The sequence below is a fragment of the Oncorhynchus nerka genome, linkage group LG3, assembly GCF_034236695.1.
Source record: "Oncorhynchus nerka isolate Pitt River linkage group LG3, Oner_Uvic_2.0, whole genome shotgun sequence".
NCBI classification, from domain to species: Eukaryota; Metazoa; Chordata; class Actinopteri; order Salmoniformes; family Salmonidae; genus Oncorhynchus; species Oncorhynchus nerka.
The window spans coordinates 14,844,922-14,871,621 of NC_088398.1; the positions used below are offsets into that span (position 1 = coordinate 14,844,922).

General features: G+C 41.2%; 1 protein-coding gene across 3 annotated transcripts in view; it reads right to left on the minus strand.

Annotated features, from left to right (window-relative positions):
- oxr1a (oxidation resistance 1a) overlaps positions 1–26,371 on the minus strand; it is a 216,624-nt gene extending 190,253 nt beyond the window's left edge. The window contains exon 1 of one of the 3 annotated variants that reach the window (XM_065008776.1): positions 26,191–26,371. The gene's annotated coding sequence lies outside the window, so the exon portion shown is untranslated. The remainder of the gene's footprint in view (positions 1–26,190) is intronic. The other 2 variants (XM_065008771.1, XM_065008781.1) reach the window with 2 other exon arrangements.
- Positions 26,372–26,700: the final 329 nt, after the last annotated feature.

Genomic DNA, 26,700 nt, shown 5'->3' on the forward strand with positions numbered 1-26,700 from the left:
ATCCACTATCTTTATAGAACAAAATCATTCTATTAATTAATTGCGTTGAGTCGAGATCGAAAAAGTTCCTCCACCACACAGAGGTGATTAGGTCCACAAATTACTCCAAAGAGAAGCCATGTGGATGTATAAATGACATTCTGTATCTCCACACGGTTTACACTAAGAATTAGATTTCACCTCCTTTCTATAGGGCAAATGTAGACTGTTATACAAGAACACTCTCCATAGCAGATTTAGCATATTGTTCATGTTTTGGCCCCACATTTTTATGAGCGGCTGTGCCTGATGTCCTTTGTGGTGGTCTATCTCATGAATTGATATAATGTATTCAAGTGAGCAGACGCCTAAGGTAATTGATTCATGAATTGCCCTTCGTGCCCGCTCCCATACCCTATAATTCTCTATTTCTTCGTGACTAACTTGTATACAGGTAGACCAGAAAAGCCACATCCCTGATTGGCAGATGAGTGTCAACCCTGATTTGAAGCACCTGCTGCTCATCGGTTGTTCTTTACAGATGCTGTTATGAATGAAAGTAAAATTGTACCTTCACACTGAAGAAGGATGCAGAGCGAAACATCTGTGTATGCTATCCCTGATGCAGTGAAAATAATACAACAAATTGAATAATGAAGTCATCTTTATGTGACATCTTTTTGAGTGCTGACCCATCACAACTTTCTGTTCGTCGAAACACGTTGCCTGCTATAATATAATGTTATCTGCTCCTACTAAATGTTTTATATTTTTATGAACAGTTTATAAGAATAATACCTGCTGTTTTGTTGTATTTTTTGTATCTAACAGCCATCTTAAATACACATAGACTGCTGTCACTAGTTATATCAATTTCTTTATAATAATTTTTCAAACTTGAATATCCGAAACATACAATATACATGCAGTGAAGCCGCTCAGCAACTACATCATACCAGTCATCCATTCAGAGCGACACACAGAATCATCCAGGGTCAATGCCCTGCTCAAGGGCACGTTGACAGATCTCCCACCAGGCCAAAAAACGATCCCCCCACAGTTCCCCAACAGCTGCCCCTCAACCATTCGAGACCCCTCTCACAGTCCAGCCCAAGAATAAAAATTACAATTAATTCCATTCCCCACCCACAAGAACCCTCAATGCACCAAGTATGACTAGCTTGATTAAGCTTCCTCCATGTATATCTCACTAGGTCTGGGTTTTTTAGTCTCCAGATATCCACTATTTCTAATGTGACCATAATATTTGTGATTTCCTTAAGGGCACGGTGATGATAGTTTGTAGAGTGATTACCTTAAAGATACTTAACACTGAGTTATAGTCTCCTACCATAATGATTTGATCGTTTGTTGCCTGTAAGTTCAATAAATTGGTATAAATGGTTTCGAAGAAGTGTGGATCATCCTGATTTGGACCATATAGATTAATGAGCCAAATCTCTTTGTCGTCCACTTTCATATTCAAAAGGATCCACCTTCCTTGCAAATCATTCCTGACTATTTGCACATTCCGAACAATATTTTTGTTAATTAATATCATCACACCCTTTGAGTTCCTTTGTCCATGACAGAACATGATTTCACCACTCCATTCCTTTTTCAACTCAACTTCATCTAAGGATGTAGAGTGAGTTTCCTGTAAACAGTATATGTTATATTCTTTTTCTTTTAGCCATGTAAAGACTGATCTTTTTTTAATAATCTGCTAAACCGTTACAATTCTAACTGGCTATACTTATTTCACCCCTTACCGTAACTAGATGCTCTTCTCAGTCTAAACTGACCATAATTAGTGCTTGTAAAGTTACTGCCATCAGAGGTAAATTAGAGCTTTCAAATGTCTGATATTTAGAATTCAAGAAATAGGTTCTAGCGATATTTGTTTTATACCCTTGCCTGTTTGCCTGTGAGCAAATGCCACAGATGTTAGAAAATTGAGACAAGATATTATGTGTGTAGTAAATCTGAGTAGGTTGATGTGTATGATATTGGATGTGATTGAGCAAGAGTGTGTATGATGTCTGCATTAGTTACATCTTATCTCAGCACAGAACATGACTGTGATTGAGGTTGACATTTTGCATGTTCACATCGACAAGCATTCTATTTTTATAGGAGTACATATGAGTCATGTGAATAAGAATATACAGTAAAGAAAGTATTCACACTTGGTTGTGTTACAGCCTGAATTGTGTGTCACTGATCTACACACAATTCCCCATAATGTCAAAGTGGAATTTTGTTTGGAGACATCTTTTGAAATGTATGGACTTTAAAAAAAAACTGAAATGTATTCAACCCCTTTATTATGGCAAGCCTAAATAAGTTTCAAGAGTAGAAATGTGTATAACTAATCACATAATAAGTTGCATGAACTCATTCAGTGTTCAATAATAGTTGTGAACATGATTTTTGAATGACTACCCCATCTCTGTACCACACATATAGATAATTGTAAGGTCCTTCGATCGAGTGGTGAGTTTCAAGCACAGATTCAACCACATAAACCAGGGAGGTTTTTCAATGCCTCGCAAAGAAGGGCACAAATTGATAGATGTGGATTTTAAAAAACTGACGCTGAATATCCCTTTGGGCATGGTGAAGTTATTAATTAGGCTTTGGATGGTGTATCAATACACCCAGATCCACAAAGATACAGGCGTCCTTCCTAACTCAGTTGCCAGAGAGGAAGGAAACTGCTCAGGGATTTGGTGATTTTAAAACAGTTACAGAGTTTGATGGTTGGATGGATCAACAACATTTGAGTTACTCTACAATACTAACCTAATTGACAGAGTGAAAAAAGGAAGTCTGTACAGAAAAAATATTCCAAAACATGCATCCTGTTTGCAACAAGGCATTAAGTAAGACTGCAAAAAAATGTGGCAAGGAACATTTTGTCCTGAATACAAAGCATGATGTTTAGGGCAAACCCAACCCAACACAACACATCACTCAGTATCACTCTTTATATTTTCAAGCATGGTGGTGGCTGCATCATGTTATTGGTATGCTTGTCATCGAATGGACTAGGGAGTTATTTAGGATAAAATAAATGGAATACAAATATAAGCACAGGCAATATCCTAGAGGAAAACCTGGTTCAGTATGCTTTCTAACAGTCACTTGGAGATGAATTCATCTTTCAGCAGGACAATAACCTAAAACACAAGGTGAAATATACACTGGATTTGCTTACCAAGACAACATTGAATGTTCCTGAGTGTTCTAGTTACAGTTTTGACTTAAGGTAATCTATGGTAATCAAGACTTGAAATGGCTATCTAGCACTGATCAACAATCAACTTGACAGAGCTTGAAGAATTCTTAAAAGAAAAATGGGCAAATATTGTACAATCCAAGTGTGCAAAGCTCTTAGAGACACCCGGAAAGACTGTAATTTCCACCAAAGATGCTCCTAAAAAGTATTGACTCAGGGGTGTGAATACCTATGTAAATAAGATATTTCTGTATTTTATTTTTAATAAATGTCTTCACTTTGTCATTTTGGGGTATTGTATGTAGATGGGGAAAAATTGACTTAATCCATTTTGAATGAAGGCTTTAACACAACAAAATGTGGAATAATTCAAGGGGTATGTTTACTTTCTGAAGGCACTGCATAATAAGAAGATATATAAATGCTGCGGAGGGAATTGATTTGTTGTTATTTTACGTTCCATCTCACATTCAGCACGTGCTGTAACCTGTGAGAGAATACAGAACAACGGTACATAAAGAGAAAAGTGGGGCAATTTCAAAGAGTTGCACAATTTACTTTGACTCATTGATCACAGTGTTGTAGTGCTTTAAAATGATTTACCCAGAAAATGTTTTACGGATGAACCGGAGCCATATCTCTGAAAAATGTAAACAACGCTCCAGACTATCTTTCTGAAGGGCCAGGGGAAACCAAATCCTCCAACAAACTTAAAAAAGGGTTTTAATACTATTTGTGATTGAACACACGCACGCAAGTACAAAGGCAGACAGGCAGATACGCACAAAAACACAAACACATTTGTTGATCAGTTTTACAGCAGTTTCCACCTTTTTCCTATCGTAATAGAAGGTGAAAGGTTGGCACTTAAACCAGAGAAACAGAGTGGTAGGAGGTACAGTAACTAGGGACCTTGTCTGAGATAAGTGGTTTTCTTTCCCACATTCATTCATTAAGCCAGCCTTGTGTTTTAGTGAAACTATCTCAGAGCGGACCGAGTGTCCTGACAAACACAAACAGCAGACAGTCAGATAATGCATTGAAGAGAATCCCTTAGCAGCAAGAACTGCTAATACTATTTGAAATCATTTCAAATACTTCACCTGTGCTCGATTCATCTTGCCTGTTGCAATGCAACCAAAATAAGTGCAAACCCCACCCACCTGACACTCTAGGCAGGCTAAAGCAAATACTCTATTTCAAATACTATTTGAACCCAGGTAGGCTTAGCAGTGTGGGTAAACTGCACACAGGTAGACAGACAGGACAGCAGGTATTATTGTTGGTCGATAATACTGCTGGTCAGCACTTCTGTTGAAAGCTGCCTGGTGGACTGACGGAGGACACCCAACAGCCCAGTGGTTATTATGAGCCGGTTATAAGGTCTGTTATACTAAAGCCTGACAGAGCAGTCAACACACTGGCTGATACTGTAATGACAGAGGCTTGGATACAGATAGACCATAAGCATTGTCACAACTGCAAGCTACAAACTCACAGGAATACAGTACCAACGAAAGGGACAAAACCATGTAAATATTTGTCACCCACACAGTGCTGTATGTGCATTGATATCTCGTTTCATTGCTATATCAATACCTTAGATTCAAACTGAAAAGTTCAGGATTAATTCATCCACTTAAAAAACTGCTTACATAGCCTATATTAAAATGTCCTAAAAGATCTAAATATGAGTTAGACCCATGTGCAGCAGTGTCCCAATCCTGTGTTCTCGCTCTCTCTCTCTCAATTCAATTCAAGGGGCGTTATTGGCATGGGAAACATATGCTTACATTGCCAAAGCAAGTGAAATTAATAAACAAAAGTGAAATAAACAATAAAAAGTGAACAGTAAATATTACACTTACACAAGTTCCAAAAGAATAGAGACATTTCAAATGTCATTATGTCAATATACAGTGTTGTAATGATGTGCAAATAGTTAAAGTACAAAAGGGAAAATAAATAAATATGAGTTGTATTTCAAATGGTGTTCTTCACTGGTTGCCCTTTTTTTGTGGCAACAGGTCACACATCTTGGTGCTGTGGTTGCACACTGTAGTATTTCACCCAATAGATATGGGAGTTTATCAAAAATTGTTTTCGAATTCTTTGTTGGTCTGTGTAATCTGAGTCTGCCTACGGCGACCTTTCTCAATAGCAAGGCTATGCTCACTGAGTCTGTACATAGTCAAAGATTTTCTTAATTTTGGGTCAGTCACAGTGGACAGGTATTCTGCCACGGTGTACTCTCTGTTCAGGGCCAAATAGCATTCTAGTTCGCTCTGTTTTTTTTGTTAATTATTTCCAATGATTTGGGACCAGCTTGCTAGGGGACTCTTCTCCAGGGTCATCTCTCTGTAGGTGATGGCTTTGTTATGGAAGTTTTGGGAATCGCTTAATTTCAGGTGGTTGTAGAATATAACAGCTCTTTTCTAGATTTGGATCATTAGCGGGTATCGGCTCTGCTCTGCATGCATTATTTGGTGTACACAGAGGATATTTTTGCAGAATTCTGCATGCAGTCTCGATTTGGAAGTCTTGGTTGGTGAGCGGACCCCAGACCTCACAACCATAAAGGGCAATGGGTCTTATAACTGATTAAAATATTTTTAGCCAGATCCTAATTGTTATGTCAAATTTCATGTTCCTTTTGATGGCATAGAGGGCCCTTCTTGCCTTGTCTCTCAGATCATTCACAGCTTTGTGGAAGTTACCTCTGGAGCTGATGTTTAGGCCGAGGTATGTATAGTTTTTTTGTGTGCTCTAGGGCAAGATGGATGGTCCTGGCAATTTGTATTTGTGGTTCTGGCAACTGGACCTTTTTTGGAACACCATTATTTTTTGTCTTACTGAGATTTACTGTCAGGGCCCAGGTCTGACAGAATATGTGCAGAAGATCTAGGTGCTTCTGTTGGCCCTTCTTGGTTGGGGACAGAAAGAACCAGGCTCTGGCACATACAACTGGGCACACACTCACACACTAATAGAGGTCACTTTAGCTTGGCAGGAAACACAAGGTGATTATGGAAATTCAGTCAATTACTGCAGACAAGAGTAAACAGCCTTTCCATCATTTTTGACTCCTATATTTACCTTTTCTCTGTGTGTGTGTGTGTGTGTGTGTGTGTGTGTGTGTGTGTGCGTGTGTGCGTGCGTGCGTGCGTGCGTGCGTGCGTGCGTGCGTGCGTGCGTGTGTGTCAACAACTGGATGTCAGAATAACTCAGAGTCGGCAAAAACAGACTGGAGCCAGGAGACAACCAACCAACAACTGTCTATACAGGCAATTCCACAGTAACAGAGTAACACCGAGACTCAGATTTCTCACTTTCAAATGTATGTCAAACCAAAACCAATGATTACAAAGTTAAACAAACCATACAACTCTATGCACAAGGACTACATTGAACAATTTCCACTGAATATGAAGCATATTTCCATATGTGCCTGGTAAATAGCTGTACTGACATAAAACCATAGTACAGCACAATAATCTACTTCACATAATACACCATAATACTAGTAATATAATACACTCTGTATATGTATCCAATGACACCTAATTTAATAATCAGTCTAGGGCAATGGTCACCGACCTTTTCTGAGTCAAGATCACTTTCGCAATCAAAAAGCAAGCTGAGTATGTATTTTCATAAAACATTACTGTGATATGGCATTAACACAATGTTAAACATTGTGAAATAGTGTTAATGAAAGTCACATTACTCTAAAATAATCATACAAATCATAAAGCCCCAACAGTTAACATTTTGGCTTCTTTTATGTCATAAAAAATGTAAATTCATGTGTGACTGCAACTCCCAGTCATTCAACCTTCTGGACAAAGATGGAAAAGAAAGAGAGTGAGGAGCTCCAGTACATCAAGAGAATATTATTCTACTATTAATCAATCAATCAATTTGATAGACAGTAATGGAGTTAATCGGTTCCTCTCTGTCCTCACCTCTGCCCCGCTGCACAGCGCTCTCTCGCTCCTCTGACTTCAACTTTCTGGCCGATGTTAGCTAGCTAGCTTGCTAGATACAGGGCTCGAGACTTTTTTCATCACCGTCCCAGAATCATCCCAAAGTGCAATTTAAACCGTCCCACACTGAAGATGAACTGTCCCAAATTAAAATATGTATTAAACATTTCTGGGGAGAGATGCTAACATGGGTCTACTCATAGGTGATCTAAAAGGCTAATAAGACTAGCCTACTACTGAAATTGATACATGGGGCTGTCAACTGAGCCAGAAATAGATCTATTTTGCATAGGCTATATGTGAATAAATAATGAATCTACATGTAAAAGTGTAGCCTAGGTTATATGTGAATAAATAATGAATCTACATGTAAAAGTGTAGCCTAGGTTATATGTGAATAAATAATGAATCTACATGTAAAAGTGTAGCCTAGGTTATATGTGAATAAATAATGAATCTACATGTAAAAGTGTAGCCTAGGTTATATGTGAATAAATAATGAATCTACATGTAAAAGTGTAGCCTAGGTTATATGTGAATAAATAATGAATCTACATGTAAAAGTGTAGCCTAGGTTATATGTGAATAAATAATGAATCTACATGTAAAAGTGTAGCCTAGGTTATATGCATATTGGCTACAGACTCTCATGTCCACGCCGATGCTGACTGACCTGAGGGAGGCATCAGAAATTGTTGCCAAGCTTTAATGAGACTTTTAATTTGGCCTAGATCAGTGGAGGCTGTTGAGGGGAGGACGGCTCATAATAATGGCTGGAATGGCGTAGAATGGAGTGAATGGAATGCTATCAAACATATGAAAATTATAGCCATTCTCCTCTCAGCAGCCTCCACTGGCCCAGATAAGCCAGTCATTTTGACAATTATAATGTAGGATAATTAACATGAACTTCTAAAGGCTTGATTCTCTTGACATACTCGAGGCATGGTTTGTTCTGATCAAATGGTCACAGGAGCAGAGAGAAAGGTCAGTGACTGTAGCACACAGCACACATCAGCCACCTTGCAAGGCAGTCAGCAATTTGGAACTATTTAACCATAAACTTAACTGGTTAAAACCTGGAGGTTTTATTTTGTTTTAGGAGGCATGTCTTCCCAAAATCAGACCATATGTTGATGGAATTATTTTATTAACGCTTCATTGTGTCATTGAAACCAGCATTTTCTGTTGTTCTATTGGTTTTCAAATCAACTTTCTTTCATTGTCTAGCAGGCAAAGACACAATCCTAGTCATAAGGCAACCCATGCTAGTTGTTGCATCTTTAGATCTCCCCTCTTACTACATTCCTAACAGATATTCTATGTGACTGTCACGAATATTACCGAAGGTGACTCCCCTTCTTGTTCGGTTGGCGCTCGGCGGTCGTCGTCGCCGGTCTACTAGCTATCGCTGATCCGTTGTTCTGTGTTCGTTTAGTTCTGTCTAATTGGTATCACCTGTTTCTTGTTTGGTTGTTAGGATAGGGTTATATATAGTCTGTTCAGCCCGCTTCTGTTTCGTGGGGGCTTGTTCTCCTGTTTCTTTGTTTGAGTGTATTTTGTTTGCATTTGGGTTTCACGCTGTCCGTTTATATTTCTGTTCATTTGTGTTTCCACTTTTGTACATGTTATGTTTCCAGGACATTAAAGCGTGTTGTTTTTCCCACATCCTTTGCTCTCTGCGCCTGACTCCACACCTCTTCACTCATTTACACGTCACAGTGACATGAAACGGCTCGCATGTGCAGTGCACTTTTTTAGAACAGTGTGTTCCCGCTAATTGCATTTTGGAACATTTGCGCATAGCCTACTGCCGTGTGCGCATCAAATCAAATCAAATGTATTTATATAGCCCTTCGTACATCAGCTGATATCTCAAAGTGCTGTACAGAAACCCAGCCTAAAACCCCAAACAGCAAGCAATGCAGGTGTAGAAGCACAGTGGCTAGGAAAAACTCCCTAGAAAGGCCAAAACCTAGGAAGAAACCTAGAGAGGAACCAGGCTATGTGGGGTGGCCAGTCCTCTTCTGGCTGTGCCGGGTGGAGATTATAACAGAACATGGCCAAGATGTTCAAATGTTCATAAATGACCAGCATGGTCGAATAATAATAAGGCAGAACAGTTTAAACTGGAGCAGCAGCACAGTCAGGTGGAAGTTGAAACTGGAGCAGCAGCATGGCCAGGTGGACTGGGGACAGCAAGGAGTCATCATGTCAGGTAGTCCTGGGGCATGTGATGTGCTTCTAATGTGAACAAATACGTTTATTAATATTCTAAGCTAAACGTCCTGATCTGTTGCCTTAGCGTCATTTCTTTCTAAAAAAAAATATAATTTTGGATCAATCGTTCCAGAACTGTCCCAGAGTCTGTTTGAACCGTTCCAGACATATTTTTTTTTAGTCCCGGGGACAATGGGACGCCCTTCATTTAGAGCCCTGACTACATACCCTGAGAGAAAGCACATTGTTCGATCCTCGCTCCCTCTCTCTGAAACTGTCAGATGATTATTTCTCAGTTTCTTTCCCTTGCTGTGTTGGCTCTAGTAATGATTGGTAGGACTGGGTGCAGTCAGGATACAATGAAAGAGGAAAACAAGAATGAGCGAGAAGTAAGTAGCTAGCTAGTGCTAGTTAATTAGTTTGTTGTTTTCACATCACTTGTCATGACTGCCTGAAGCAGCACTCTCTCAACACCCAATAACTGTGCTCAACACACACCCCTTCGGCCATCCCCCTCCCTCCCTCCACTCACTCACTGACTCACTCACTGACTCACTCACTGACTCACTCACTGACTCACTCACTGACTCACTCACTCACTCACTCACTCACTCACTCACTCACTCACTCAGCAACAGCCTGCCTCACTGCTTAATAGTCAGCAGCAGCAGGTCACAGTGAAATGAATTGATATATTTTTAAAGAGAAATGCCATGGCGTCCGCAGTGCAATTTAGAAATAGCCCAAAATCCCACAACCCACAATCAATACATTTTCACCCACGACATTGTTTTCAAAGTAGCCCAATTTCACGGGAAAACCGCAGACATGGCAACCCTGGTACGGGTTCGCTTCATACTGCTATAGTGTGGTAGCCAGGGTCCAAGACAGTGGAGAAGTTGAGCCTCACGCTTCAACACTCTTAAGAGTCTACCTTTAACCTAATAAAAACAGTTCTGTAGGAATGAGGTTTGTGCATCCTTATACATTATCACAGCATATTGGCTATGTTTGGACTGCCGATATTGTTATTTTCAGACCATATTATATAAAAAACTTGAGATTTGATAACAAAATAAATCAGTTGCTGTATCACTTGTGAGGCACAGCTGAGCATAAATTGAAATAATTCACTTTTTTATTTTACTGGACTGATGGAACCAGCATCTGATAGTAAGTCTCAGCGGAGGGAGAGAGCAGCAGTAGAGATCTGTATATAATCAAGTCTCCACCCTAACAATGGGAGTTGTTGTCCCAAAGGTGGGAAGGCAGGCGACAAGTTTAGGTCCAAAATAAGCCCATAGAAACACATTGGGCTTATTTTGGACAGATTTGTCGAGAGTGAAACCTCTCGCTTCTCCTCTTCCTCTCTGGCAGCAGAGGGTCCACCTCTCACAGTCCCTGCTCTCTCCTTTCCTCCGGTGAAACTGTCCAGAGAGAGGGGACATCGTCCTCCACCTGATGGCTAAACTTGAGTCGCACCACATCATTTCTGCCTTATGCACAAATGTATTTTGTTCCTATGACCAGAAAAAGTGAAATATTCCTTGATATTAAAATAGATATGATGACCTGCTAATAATAAAAACGCAGGGTTATCGATACACTTGGCTACTATCGATACACTTGGCTGCTATCGATACACTTGGCTGCTATCGATACACTTGGCTACTATCGATACACTTGGCTACTATCGATACACTTGGCTACTATCGATACACTTGGCTACTATCGATACACTTGGCTACTATCGATACACTTGGCTACTATCGATACACTTGGCTGCTATCGATACAAATGGCTACTATCGATACACTTGGCTGCTATCGATACACTTGGCTGCTATCGATACACTTGGCTACTATCGATACACTTGGCTACTATCGATACACTTGGCTACTATCGATACACTTGGCTACTATCGATACACTTGGCTGCTATCGATACACTTGGCTGCTATCGATACACTCGGCTGCTATCGATACACTCGGCTGCTATCGATACACTCGGCTACTATCGATACACTCGGCTACTATCGATACACTCGGCTACTATCGATACACTCGGCTACTATCGATACACTTGGCTACTATCGATACACTTGGCTACTATCGATACACTTGGCTGCTATCGATACACTTGGCTACTATCGATACACTTGGCTACTATCGATACACTTGGCTACTATCGATACACTTGGCTACTATCGATACACTTGGCTACTATCGATACACTTGGCTGCTATCGATACACTTGGCTACTATCGATACACTTGGCTACTATCGATACACTTGGCTACTATCGATACACTTGGCTACTATCGATACACTTGGCTACTATCGATACACTTGGCTGCTATCGATACACTTGGCTACTATCGATACACTTGGCTACTATCGATACACTTGGCTACTATCGATACACTTGGCTGCTATCGATACACTTGGCTACTATCGATACACTTGGCTACTATCGATACACTTGGCTGCTATCGATACATTTGGCTGCTATCGATACACTTGGCTACTATCGATACACTTGGCTACTATCGATACACTTGGCTACTATCGATACACTTGGCTGCTATCGATACAAATGGCTACTATCGATACAAATGGCTACTATCGATACACTTGGCTGCTATCGATACAAATGGCTACTATCGATACACTTGGCTACTATCGATACACTTGGCTGCTATCGATACACTTGGCTACTATCGATACACTTGGCTACTATCGATACACTTGGCTACTATCGATACACTTGGCTGCTATCGATACACTTGGCTGCTATCGATACACTTGGCTACTATCGATACACTTGGCTGCTATCGATACATTTGGCTGCTATCGATACACTTGGCTACTATCGATACACTTGGCTGCTATCGATACACTTGGCATCTATCGATACACTTGGCTACTATCGATACACTTGGCTGCTATCGATACACTTGGCTACTATCGATACACTTGGCTACTATCAATACACTTGGCTGCTATCGATACACTTGGCTACTATCGATACACTTGGCTACTATCGATACACTTGGCTGCTATCGATACACTTGGCTACTATCGATACACTTGGCTGCTATCGATACACTTGGCTACTATCGATACACTTGGCTGCTATCGATACACTTGGCTACTATCGATACACTTGGCTACTATCGATACATTTGGCTGCTATCGATACATTTGGCTGCTATCGATACACTTGGCTACTATCGATACACTTGGCTACTATCGATACATTTGGCTGCTATCGATACACTTGGCTACTATCGATACACTTGGCTGCTATCGATACATTTGGCTACTATCGATACATTTGGCTACTATCGATACATTTGGCTACTATCGATACACTTGGCTACTATCGATACACTTGGCTACTATCGATACACTTGGCTACTATCGATACACTTGGCTACTATCGATACATTTGGCTGCTATCGATACACTTGGCTACTATCGATACACTTGGCTACTATCGATACACTTGGCTACTATCGATACATTTGGCTGCTATCGATACACTTGGCTACTATCGATACACTTGGCTACTATCGATACACTTGGCTACTATCGATACACTTGGCTGCTATCGATACACTTGGCTGCTATCGATACACTTGGCTACTATCGATACATTTGGCTGCTATCGATACACTTGGCTACTATCGATACAAATGGCTACTATCGATACACTTGGCTACTATCGATACACTTGGCTGCTATCGATACACTTGGCTACTATCGATACACTTGGCTACTATCGATACACTTGGCTACTATCGATACACTTGGCTACTATCGATACACTTGGCTGCTATCGATACACTTGGCTACTATCGATACACTTGGCTACTATCGATACACTTGGCTGCTATCGATACACTTGGCTGCTATCGATACACTTGGCTACTATCGATACACTTGGCTGCTATCGATACACTTGGCTGCTATCGATACAAATGGCTACTATCGATACACTTGGCTACTATCGATACAAATGGCTACTATCGATACACTTGGCTACTATCGATACACTTGGCTACTATCGATACACTTGGCTGCTATCGATACACTTGGCTACTATCGATACACTTGGCTACTATCGATACACTTGGCTGCTATCGATACACTTGGCTGCTATCGATACACTTGGCTACTATCGATACACTTGGCTACTATCGATACATTTGGCTACTATCGATACACTTGGTTACTATCGATACAAATGGCTACTATCGATACACTTGGCTACTATCGATACAAATGGCTACTATCGATACACTTGGCTACTATCGATACACTTGGCTGCTATCGATACACTTGGCTGCTATCGATACACTTGGCTACTATCGATACACTTGGCTGCTATCGATACACTTGGCTACTATCGATACACTTGGCTGCTATCGATACACTTGGCTGCTATCGATACACTTGGCTACTATCGATACACTTGGTTACTATCGATACAAATGGCTACTATCGATACACTTGGCTACTATCGATACATTTGGCTACTATCGATACACTTGGCTACTATCGATACACTTGGCTGCTATCGATACACTTGGCTGCTATCGATACACTTGGCTGCTATCGATACACTTGGCTACTATCGATACACTTGGCTGCTATCGATACACTTGGCTACTATCGATACACTTGGCTGCTATCGATACACTTGGCTGCTATCGATACACTTGGCTACTATCGATACACTTGGTTACTATCGATACAAATGGCTACTATCGATACACTTGGCTACTATCGATACATTTGGCTACTATCGATACACTTGGCTGCTATCGATACACTTGGCTACTATCGATACACTTGGCTGCTATCGATACACTTGGCTGCTATCGATACACTTGGCTACTATCGATACACTTGGCTACTATCGATACACTTGGCTGCTATCGATACACTTGGCTGCTATCGATACACTTGGCTACTATCGATACACTTGGCTGCTATCGATAGACTTGGCTGCTATCGATACACTTGGCTGCTATCGATACACTTGGCTACTATCGATACACTTGGCTACTATCGATACACTTGGCTGCTATCGATACACTTGGCTGCTATCGATACACTTGGCTACTATCGATACACTTGGCTGCTATCGATACACTTGGCTGCTAACGATACACTCTGCTACTATCGATACACTCGGCTACTATCGATACACTTGGCTACTATCAATACACTTGGCTGCTATCGATACACTTGGCTACTATCGATACACTTGGCTGCTATCGATACACTTGGCTGCTATCGATACACTTGGCTACTATCGATACACTTGGCTGCTATCGATACACTTGGCTACTATCGATACACTTGGCTGCTATCGATAGACTTGGCTGCTATCGATACACTTGGCTGCTATCGATACACTTGGCTACTATCGATACACTTGGCTACTATCGATACACTTGGCTGCTATCGATACACTTGGCTGCTATCGATACACTTGGCTATTATCGATACACTTGGCTGCTATCGATACACTTGGCTGCTAACGATACACTCTGCTACTATCGATACACTCGGCTACTATCGATACACTTGGCTACTATCAATACACTTGGCTGCTATCGATACACTTGGCTACTATCGATACACTTGACTGCTATCGATACACTTGGCTGCTATCGATACACTTGGCTGCTATCGATACACTTGGCTGCTATCGATACACTTGGCTACTATCGATACACTTGGCTACTATCGATACACTTGGCTACTTATTCATTGCAGCTGCAGTGAGAGTGGAAGTAGGGAGAAAAGCGTTTTATGTTTTTAAAAGTGTGAATAAAAACAGTGTTGACGTAAAAACATAAACTCACTCATAAAAACAGAAGCTCTCTGATGTATTCTTTGACAGTCTCTATCTGGTCATGGTTTTAAAAGTTGCCGATTGGCCAGCACAGTAGGCTCTCTTGATTTAGCCACAGCTCTCCTGGTCCGCCCAAAAAATGGGAACTCTTTGCCTACCCAGCGTGCGCAGGGCTTCTGAATCATGAGCACTTCCGACAAGCGCGTAAGACAAATAAATACAAATGAATAGGAGCGCAAGGCTTTATCCTTGGCTTTTCTACAAATGGCACCCTATTTCCTACATGGTGCACTACTTTGGACCAGAGCCATATATAGGGAAAATGGTGCCATTTGGGATGTATCCTATGACAGTTATTTTTTTCTCCCCAATTTGTTGGTTTCCAATTGGTAGTTACAGTCTTGTCTCATCGCTGCAACTCCCAGACGGACTCGGGAGAGGTGAAGGTCAAGAGCCATGACTCATCTGAAACACGACCCAACCAAGCCATACTGCCCATTTAAGCCAGAAGCATCAATGTGTCTGAGGAAACACTGTACACCTGGTGTCAGCGTGCATGCGACCGGCCCGCCACAGGGGTCGCCACAGGGGTCGCCAGAGCATGATGGGACAAGAACATCCCTGCCGGGCCAAACCCTCCCCTAACTCGGACGACGCTGGGCCAATTGTGCCCCACACCATGGTTCTCCCAGTCGCGGCCGGCTGCGACAGAGCCTGGACTCGAACCAGAATCTCTAGTGGCACAGCTAGCACTGCCTCAGACCACTGCTCCACTCAGGAGGCCTACTTCCTATGACTGTTTATTGCCAAGTCACTATAATAAGGTTGAAGAATATGTGAGGTCACAAATGTTACTTGAATTACCCCTTCAAATGAAACACATACTGTATAAAGCTACAGACTTGAGTCATTTAATAGGTTATAAACTACTATTTGAACGCAATCCAATGATGATGTACTGAATTGTGAACCTGTAACGGCACATTGTGAGCATTTACATAACAGCTCTGCTAATCTGGATCATAATACAGGAGTTTTATAGCAATATGAATACGTCTGCCAAAAGTGGACTTATGTGGACATTTAGCTAGACTCAAAAGCAACAGCAATATAACACGATCTTTCAAAACACCAAACCATAGAGGCAAATTCTTTAAGAATGAAAGACACATGAAACTGCATTTGAATAAACCTGACGTGGTTTTAGGAGAAACAAAAGGTGGCAAAGCGATGACTAAATCCTCATTGGGGTCACACGGTGAAAGCATACTGTGCTAGAAAGCAGAATGATGCATCTTTGAATTCTACAAGGTTGATAGGCCATTCAAAAACAGCATTCTCTATTATTCATCCTCTACGAGCACACAGTGTTGTTTTATTGGTGCTAAGTTAATTCATGTTATCCCCATGAGTGTTATGTTCAGACCAAAGCAACGCCCTTGAGAATGGTTGATGGGTAATATTCTGAAGGAGACATGACAGCATCGTCAATGACTGTGCCTACGGTGTTATGAAAAACTATTGTGGGACGCAGCAGGCCTATGTTATAAAAGCTACTTTCGGCTCTTTAGGTTTAGAAAAAAAGCTGCGACACATAACTGTGCCATTAACAACAGTTGTACAAAACACACAACAAATTATAATGAATTCACATATTAAAGGGAAATTCCACCACTTTTCAACCTGATACTCATCATCTCATACCCATACCAGTGTCTACATAATATTATGTGAAAATGTCGTGTTTCTACGATCTGTGGTTGAAAAGATAAGAAGAAAAGTCTTAAAATATCCTTCCCAAAGACATCCTCGAGTAGGATATTTTTTTGGGGGGGGAATTGTGATTTTCAAAACTTGCAACGAGTTTCTAGTTCGAGGGAAGCTATTTTCTTGCTTCCCGAGTCACCATGAATCTCATAGGGTTTAAGAATCACAGTTTATTTTTATGTCTTACCTTTTTTCATCAGGTAGAACATTTTTACTTCATATTTGTTACTACAAAACATAGAAATGTGCCCTTTTCACATGTGGACACCAGTGGAGGCTCCTCAGAGGAGGAAGGGGAGGACCATTCTCCTCAGTGAATTTCATAAAACTAAAAAGGGTAAAACATTTTAAAAGTTGTCCTTTTTAGAAAATAAATGACTAAATATATTCACATCACCAAATAATTTATTAAAACACACTGTTTTGCAAAGAAGGTCCACAGTAGCCTCAGCAGCACTCTGAGGGTAGCGCCATGGTGTAGCCGAAGAACAGCAAGCTTCCGTCCTCCTCCGGGTACATTGACTTCAATACAAAACTTAGGAGGCTCATGGTTCTCAACCCCTTCCATAGACTTACACAGTAATTATGACAACTTCCAGAGGACGTCCTCCAACCTATCAGAGCTCTTGCAGCATGAACTGTCATGTTGTCCACCCAATCAAAGGATCATAGAATGAATCTAGTACTGAAAGCATAAACTACAGCTAAGACTGCAATGCATAAAATGTTGTGAGTTGTTGACTCAAATTGAGAGAAAGACAATAGTTGAACAGTTTTGAACAAATTCATTTCTTCAAAAATTAAGGAGACGCAAGAGAGATAGAGAGATTTGGTCATTGCTTTTCACTTTCAGTTTACATTAGCTAGCTGGCTATGACTATTCAACACAACACTGGAACCCTTCCAAGTCAAGGTAAGCTTTTGGTTTTACTAATTCATTGCCACTTGGGCCCGCCGGTGTAACTGCTAAACTGCTTACTGACTATACACTGTAACATTACTGCATGATTGTAGCAGGTTTACTAATGAGTTAGTTCTATTAGCTATGTTGACTATGACGTTACTTTAGCTAATACGGTGACAACAATGCAGGCTGTGTGAAGAAGTTATGATATGGTTTGGCTTGGAAAGTTTTTTTTGCCTGATCTTATACAGTTGATGTGTTGTGCATTGAAGTCCACAAACATAGGGAAAAGGTAAGAGTAGAGTGCATAGATGCGAGAAGGTATACAACGTGGCTGCTATGAAAGTGAACTGTGTTTACGTGTGATAAGGGGTGTATTCATTCCGCCGATTCTGTTGAAAAACGTTTCTTAAACGGAACAAACTGAACAAAACGGGGATAAACATATCTAATTTGCAACTGTTGGACTAATGAATACACCCTTGACCTGTGTGCACCTACGTTGTAAACTTTAATTCATAGGCTAGGTTGTAGCAACCTCATGATAGGTATAGGGACAATTCTAGTATAATGTAGTAGCCTAAACCTATCGATGTTACATTGAGCTGGGTGAATGGAATATAAATGACAGTCATCCATTATGCTGTAATAGAAATAAGGCCATGCTCATGACAATAAAAATGGTTCTCCCTCATCATAAACGGCACCGACCGCCACTGGGGAACACTGGGATGGAGCTGGAGATAATGAATGAGGTTGGAAAGTGATTACATTCTCCATTGAGCTTTCTTTTTTAGTCCAGGACTAGGCTTAATGCGTGTCCAGGAAACCGTCCCTTAAAGATCAACAACAAAAAACATTCAAGAATAATTTTAAGAATGTGATAGTGCTATTTGTAACTTCCACTAAACAACCCCACAGACAGACAATGTTTTGCATGTCAGCGGTCCAGCAATCCAAGTGACACTTTGATTCTTGAAAGTTCAATACCTTGAAAACTTGACTGCTGGCATGTAAAACATTAAGGGACTGCATAAATAGTGGACTAATGAAAAAAATACACAGATATTGTTTTTGAGTGTATTATTTCTTTAAACACAGCAGAGTCAGACAGACACATGACAACTACAGTATATCTATTACCAGTCCTTGGCGCTCTGATAACGACACTGTTGTTTTTAATTAATTATTCAACTCCTGGATGGGACAAACACTAACACAGGCCTACTAGGAGGGCCTTCTCAAATAATTTATGCTATTTCAGTCTACTAGTTGTCTGTATCAATGGTTACTTTAAATACATGGTATATACTCTCTTTCTATGTCTAATGTCATATCACTGACTGATGTCCCTACAGGTTCACAGTTCAACATATGTTTTCTTCCAATTGTTTATTGATCATGTAGAACTTTCTACTGTACTGTATGTAGATTCAGAGTTCAGATCTCTGGTAGGGACAAAGCCAATCATTGGAGTTCAGAACTCTAGACACAGCCAATCATTGGAGTTCAGATCTGTAACCTCAGCTGTAGACATAGAGCAGCAGTAGCTCCTGGCAAGGTGGTAGGACACTGTCATTGCAAGTTAGAGACAACTCAGTACAGGCTGACTCATTATACAAAATGATATTAAACTGACAGGGACAAACGCTCTTGGGGCCTCGTACCATCAAATTCCAAAAGCATGATTCAGTTGGTTGGTGAAGCCATAGAAAGCAGAACTGAAGGCTCTGAGGACTGTTCATTTTGGTTAAGTGCTGTGCGATTCATGACAACACGGTTGACAGCCAGCATTACAACATCAACCCATCATGTTACTGTACATAACACCAGCCTGTGATTTATCATGTCAGCTACCTGTCATATTAATCATCAGGTTCACCAAGAGTCTACACAATTTAGTTAATTAAATGCGCCCTTAAAGGTGGACTCAGCTAGATGACTTTGCATGCACTAAGTAAAGACATAGCGGGTCAATTTCCACAACAACTAAGAGTGTTGAGGTGCGAGGCTAAACTTCTCTGCTGTTTTGGTCACATAGGGTGCCATTATAGCCTACATAGTTGGTCTATAGGCTGAGACCTGGCAGGGACAGAGGGTGAGTGACCAGTACGGGCCGGTCTGGGAGGGGCGGGTGGCTGTGGGGTCAATGGGCTGGGTTTACATAAGCTTGGCTGTGCTTAATCCTCTGTAAGCCACAACCAGTCCCATGATGCCATTTACTGTGGGCTGTACGTAGTATGTATGTAAAGCTGTTATAAACCCTGCCTGTCTTTCGCAACGCAAGTAACAAAGCTGGTCATTTCTGTATAGAGCTATTGTCTATACAGCTTGTGGTCATTACTGCATGGTCTATTGAGTTAAGGGTCAGATGAGTTGAGGTGTTGAGGGTCAGATGAGTTGAGGGATTAAGTTGAGGGATTCAGATGAGTTGAGGGATTCAGATGAGTTAAGGGATTCATTTTCTATCCTTATTTTTGTCGAGCAATTGGTTCGCAGTGGATGGCATCTACTGTATGCCTTTTTGAGATTTGTGTCAACCTGACTGGTGTTTGGGGCTGCAGGTAGCCTAGTGGTTAGAGCATTGGGCCAGTAACCCAAAGATTGCTGGATTGAATCCCCGAAGCTGATAAGGTAAAAATCTTTTGTTCTGCTTCTGAGCAAGGCAGTTAACCCACTGTTCCCCGGGCGCTGAAGATGTGGATGTCGATTGGGTTAAATGCGGAAGACATATTTCAGTTGAATACATTCAGTTGTACAACTGACTAGGTATCCACTTTCCCTTAAATGTGGTTTCTTCTCTATCACCAAGGTTTTCTAAAACTGAGAAGTGTGTTTAAAGCCAGAAGACTCATGAAGCAATAATGAGAGAATGCCTTTCTTGGAAATGTTCTTGTCACAGAGAATGAAATGTGCATTTCCTGTAATCAGAACAGGAAGCAACTATGCAGTCGCTTCCCTTGTCATTATTTGAGTGCTTTTCTTCCTGTTTTAATGTCTCGCTCCCCATCCCGCTCTGTAAAACGGATCAGCTCTTTTCATTAGGATAAAACACAGCAACAAGCATCATGACTCAACACTCTGAAAAAGCTGTTAGAAAGTAAATCCCTTAATCTAGAACTTTCACTGTTAGCAAAATCCTAACGCACAGTCAGACAGTGGGGTTGTGGCACAGGGTGGTTGTCTTACCAAATAACATCATAGGGAATTATTAAATGCAGAACATTTTAGGTCAAGCATAAGTGCATTGGTAAAAAACCTTTATAAAAAAAGTTGATTGTTTGATTGGTTGACTGATTGATTGATGGATGGATTGAAACGTATTAAATGGCGTAGCCCACTGGATTTCACAGTCCAGTGGTTCTCACCCATACACTCAGATGATCAAAAACCCAGCAGGACAATCCTAATGCATCTATGTTTAATCATCGTTTAAGAGTGGAAACTGGAGCTGATGATCATTGAATAGTATTGCCTGACGTGGTGTGTCTATAAATTCCTGTCTGCAAGGGCGTAGGAGCTGGGGGAGGACATGGGGGACATGTCCCCTCCAGTGTTAGAAGCAGGACTGAAAAACTGTGCATTTTTTAAAGCCAAGAACACTTGCTAGCTACATAATTACTTGCACAATCAGTGTCTTAGTCTTCATCATAGAGTTAGCAAGTTCACAATGCCACCAGTCAAGAAGAGAGCAAAGATAGATGTGCAAAGGACTGTAAGTAAGGTTCTTGGCAACAGCACACACCACCCCTGGCAAACTAGCTGGTCAATTTGAGTGCTTACACTTCGATGCCTTTAATTTCATCACAGAGACTTTGGTTCATGAAGATGTGTTCCATTGTTAAGACTTTGTTTGGTGTTATCAGTGACAACCATGAACAGACAGACAGTCTGAGAGGAAGGGAGAGAGAGGCCACAAACCAACAGGTACGATACTGAGAAGTGACTCTCCATGCTCATAAAGTTAATAGGCTGATGATCTGTCATAGTGTGAATCAATCTGAATGATTTTATATGATCTCTGATGAACAGGGTAGAAAATGAATCATATAGTAGCAGAGAGTACAACATGGTAGTTTAATTAAATATATGCATATTAACAGTCACACTGGTGTTCAGTATAGTATGAATGGCCCTGGTCTTTAGACTGATTGGACTGTTCTTGTGTAAGTGCCTCTCTGCAAGGCCCCCCATAGCAAAATGTCCCCCCCCCCCCCCATGGTAGAGTCTATCCTACTGTACGCCCCGCCCCTACCTGTTTGAGGTGGTGGTTACCTGTGAGCATAAAGTCATGTTTTTGTAGCTCCTATGCCTTCCCTACATGCTTTCAGTTGTTTTTTGACATGCATTCCTGATTCAATTGTCAACTGCTCAAGGTAGTTTTCACAGCAATAGTGCCTTTAGTGATGATATAGGCCTACTGTTGTCATTTCAGCTCTGAGAAATGAGAATTCTCCCAATTTCATAGACAGGGACTAGGATAATAATAACCAGTTTTGTACCAGACAGCGTTCAGTGGGTTGCATTCCAAATGGCACCCTATTCTCTATATTCTGCAGTGCACTACTTTTGGGTAAAAAGAAGTACACTGCATAGAGAATATGATGCCATTTGGGATGCACATCACTGAGAGTAGGTGTTTTAATCAAGTCTAGCAAGAGCATGCATAATCACAGCACATTGACTCGTGACTCAGGATGGAAGGTGTGTTAGCCCCATACAATTACTTACTCTTACATTATACCCGTGTCTGAAATTACTTGTATTGTTTACTCAAACATGATTCGATCTCAACATCTTCCAATTGGAATTGCATGAGCTGAAGTCAATTATCCATTTGAGGTCAAGAGGAATTGGTTTTAGAGTTGAAGATGCACTATGCAGAAATAGCTCCCCCATTTTCTGGTTGCAAACATTCTAATGGTTTGCCTAATTTCAGTTTATGTGACAAAACAAGCAAGCATAGTGTAGAGAATCATTGTATTTTCAGTTGGTGTACAAAACTGAAAGTAAAAGACACAAAAACAAAACTTAAGAAGAGGAAGCATAGAAATAACGCTGTTACAGATACAGGTATCCTGAGTGTGTATTCCTTTTCTCTCCTTCTCCCCTCACACTGTTACAGATACAGGTATCCTGAGTGTGTATTCCTTTTCTCTCCTTCTCCCTTCACACTGTTACAGATACAGGTATCCTGAGTGTGTATTCCTTTTCTCTCCTTCTCCCCTCACACTGTTACAGATACAGGTATCCTGAGTGTGTATTCCTTTTCTCTCCTTCTCCCCTCACACTGTTACAGATACAGGTATCCTGAGTGTGTATTCCTTTTCTCTCCTTCTCCCCTCACACTGTTACAGATACAGGTATCCTGAGTGTGTATTCCTTTTCTCTCCTTCTCCCCTCACACTGTTACAGATACAGGTATCCTGAGTGTGTATTCCTTTTCTCTCCTTCTCCCTTCACACTGTTACAGATACAGGTATCCTGAGTGTGTATTTCTTTTCTCTCCTTCTCCCCTCACACTGTTACAGATACAGGTATCCTGCGTGTGTATTCCTTTTCTCTCCTTCTCCCTTCACACTGTTACAGATACAGGTATCCTGAGTGTGTATTCCTTTTCTCTCCTTCTCCCCTCACACTGTTACAGATACAGGTATCCTGAGTGTGTATTCCTTTTCTCTCCTTCTCCCCTCACACTGTTACAGATACAGGTATCCTGAGTGTGTATTCCTTTTCTCTCCTTCTCCCCTCACACTGTTACAGATACAGGTATCCTGAGTGTGTATTCCTTTTCTCTCCTACTCCCCTCACACTGTTACAGATACAGGTATCCTGAGTGTGTATTCCTTTTCTCTCCTACTCCCCTCACACTGTTACCTTTTCACTATTATGATTTGCATGAGTTACGGGTCTCGTTTCCATCCCCCCTAGACTGCAGGGCCAAAGGGATTCGTAACAAACGCACATAGAATAGATATACTCTATCCCTCCCCCTGCCTCAGGACCTGAGCCCTAGCACCATGCCTCAGGACTACCTGGCCTGATGACTCCTGGCTGTCCCCAGTCCACCTTGTCGTGCAGCTGCTCCCGTTTCAACTGTTCTGCCTGCGGCTATGGAACCCTGACCTGTTCACCGGATGTGCTACCTTGTCCAGGACCTGCTGTTTTCCACCCTCTCTCTCTCCCCATCTCCCTCTCCCTCCCTCTCTACCACACCTGCTGTCTCGACCTCTGAATGCTCGGCTATGAAAAGCCAACTGACATTTACTCCTGAGGTGCTGACCTGTTGCACCCACTACAACCACTGTGATTATTATTTGACCCTGCTGGTCATCTATGAACATTTGAACATCTTGAAGAACGATCTGGCCTTAATGTCCATGTACTCTTAAAATCTCCACCTGGTACAGCCAGAAGAGACAACCCCTCAGAGCCTAGTTCCTCTCTAGGTTTCTTCCTATGTTTCTGCCTTTCTAGGGAGTTTTTCCTAACCAACGTGCTTCTACATCTGCATTGCTTGTTGTTTGGAGTTTTAGGCTGCGTTTCTGTATAAGCACTTTGTGACATCTGCTGATGTAAAAACGGCTTCATAAATCAAATGTGATTGATTGATTGATTGACTTGCTTTCAATGAGAATGATAGATTGATAACACACATTTCCAAAAGTTACATATTGCAGCTTTAAGCTGAGAGATGCTATAACTGTTGAATGAGAGTTATTTAAATGACTAAAATTATTATTTTTTAATTGTAAAGACTACATTATGTATCTTATACTTGAATGGTAACGATGCTTGTAATGTTGACTTCTGTTAACAGACCCCTAATTGAACTATCCACTAACCGTAACTCTACAGTGACAAATTGTTGTGTATCAAGAGTTGCAGTAGTTTGTTGACAGTTTGAGTAGCCCAACTAAAGATCATCTATAGCACGTGTCAAACTCATCCCACTGAGGGCCAAGTGTCTGAGGGTTTCCGCTCCACCCTTGTCCTTGATTGATGAATTAAGGTCACTGATTAGTAAGGAATTCCCCTCACCTGGTTGTCTAGGTCTTAATTGAAAGGAATAACCAAAAACCAGCAGACACTAGGCCCTCCATGGAATGAGTTTGACATTCCTGATCTATAGGGAATATCCAAATGAAGTGTGACTGTGACCAAGGTCTGTCTGCCCTTGTGGTGCTTGTCTTGACCTTGAGTCTTGAGTTCCTTAGTGGAACCGGGGCAATGCCATGGCATGGGGTGCATGTAGAAAAGAAATAACCAATGACTGAAACAAACACATACTGTACAAGTTCCATGCATGTCACATGTTCAGCTGTTGGCTACCTTGATGCATTATGCAGCCCGATTGCTGTGGATGGATATTATCTCTATAAAGAGTGGCAGGCCAGATGGCTATAGTTAGGGCGAATTAGTGTTTAAGGCAGACAGACAGACAGACAGACAGACAGACAGACAGACAGGCAGACAGACAGTGATGAGTAATGTGTATGCAGGCAGGCATCATTCATTCCATTCCCCAGCGAATGCATTCCAGAGATAACTTTCTATCCAGTCTCCCACCATGCATTATTGAACTAACATTAAAAGAATAGGGGGATTGCATCATTGCACATTATGTTACCATTGTAATACAATCACATGTTCACGTGTCACATGCACGTGTGTAGTAACATGTATAATGTTATTATTATGTCCCGGTTCCCGTGTCATCCTTTTTACAGCTTATACTTCAAAAACTAGCCTACTTCGAGGCTGCTGGACAATTATATACAGAACTAGTATGGCTACTGTACAGGCTATAGCATAAACTATCATCAATGATAGCCTCGCTCATCGAACAACTTGATACCGCGCGCGGCATTTTGAAGAATATACGTATTAAATAGATATTTTTAGTGTACCAAATGTGGTGGTTCAATGTTCAATGTCAAGACTGTTAGTTACTCTTTTAACTGGTAATGCAGGTATTTGCGTGCGTACACTGTTCTGCTGAAGCATCGTTTCAGCTGTTCTCTCAAAGCTTTGCGAGGGGTTGTATATAACATGTTTATTAGTGAACAACATGTCAATGCATGAATATACATTACTTGCGGGAATACATATATTTCCATGTATAAAATGTAACTCTTCAAAATATAAGCCGGTGCGTGCATCGTTTCAAAAACATCACACGCGATAGCCTAACGCGTCAGTCCCACAATAAAACCGTTACTTACTTTCAGAAGGGATCTTGTGCAATGACCTGGGTTCAGTTGTTTACAAACATTCTCAGTCGGTGTGAAACAGAATTCAGTCTTAATTTTTCTGCAAGCGTGCAGCATCATAGCAGAAAGTGGGAACAGTTGAGACATGCGGAGTAATTTGACCCTCTCGTTATAGAAACTACCATCATGAAGAGGAGCAGGGGAGGATCGGATCAAACCAACACCGACACAAACCTACTCTATAACAACGGGAGGAATGCATCGAGGCGTTTGAGGAGAGCGATATTGCAAATTGGTTGTGACGAAGCAGATTGGATAGGAGGGGAAATGACAACACTTCAGTTGTTCATCATACCAATGCAGTAGCGACCTATACATTTATCAGACTATGAGACAGGAGAGCTGATGTCTGTGTGAAGGGCTATAGAGCAGACAGTCAGTGGTTCTCAATTCAGAGAAAAAAACAAGGGTTCTAGTGATGGATGGAGGGAGAGATGGAGGCATGAGGAAAGGGGGCAGGAT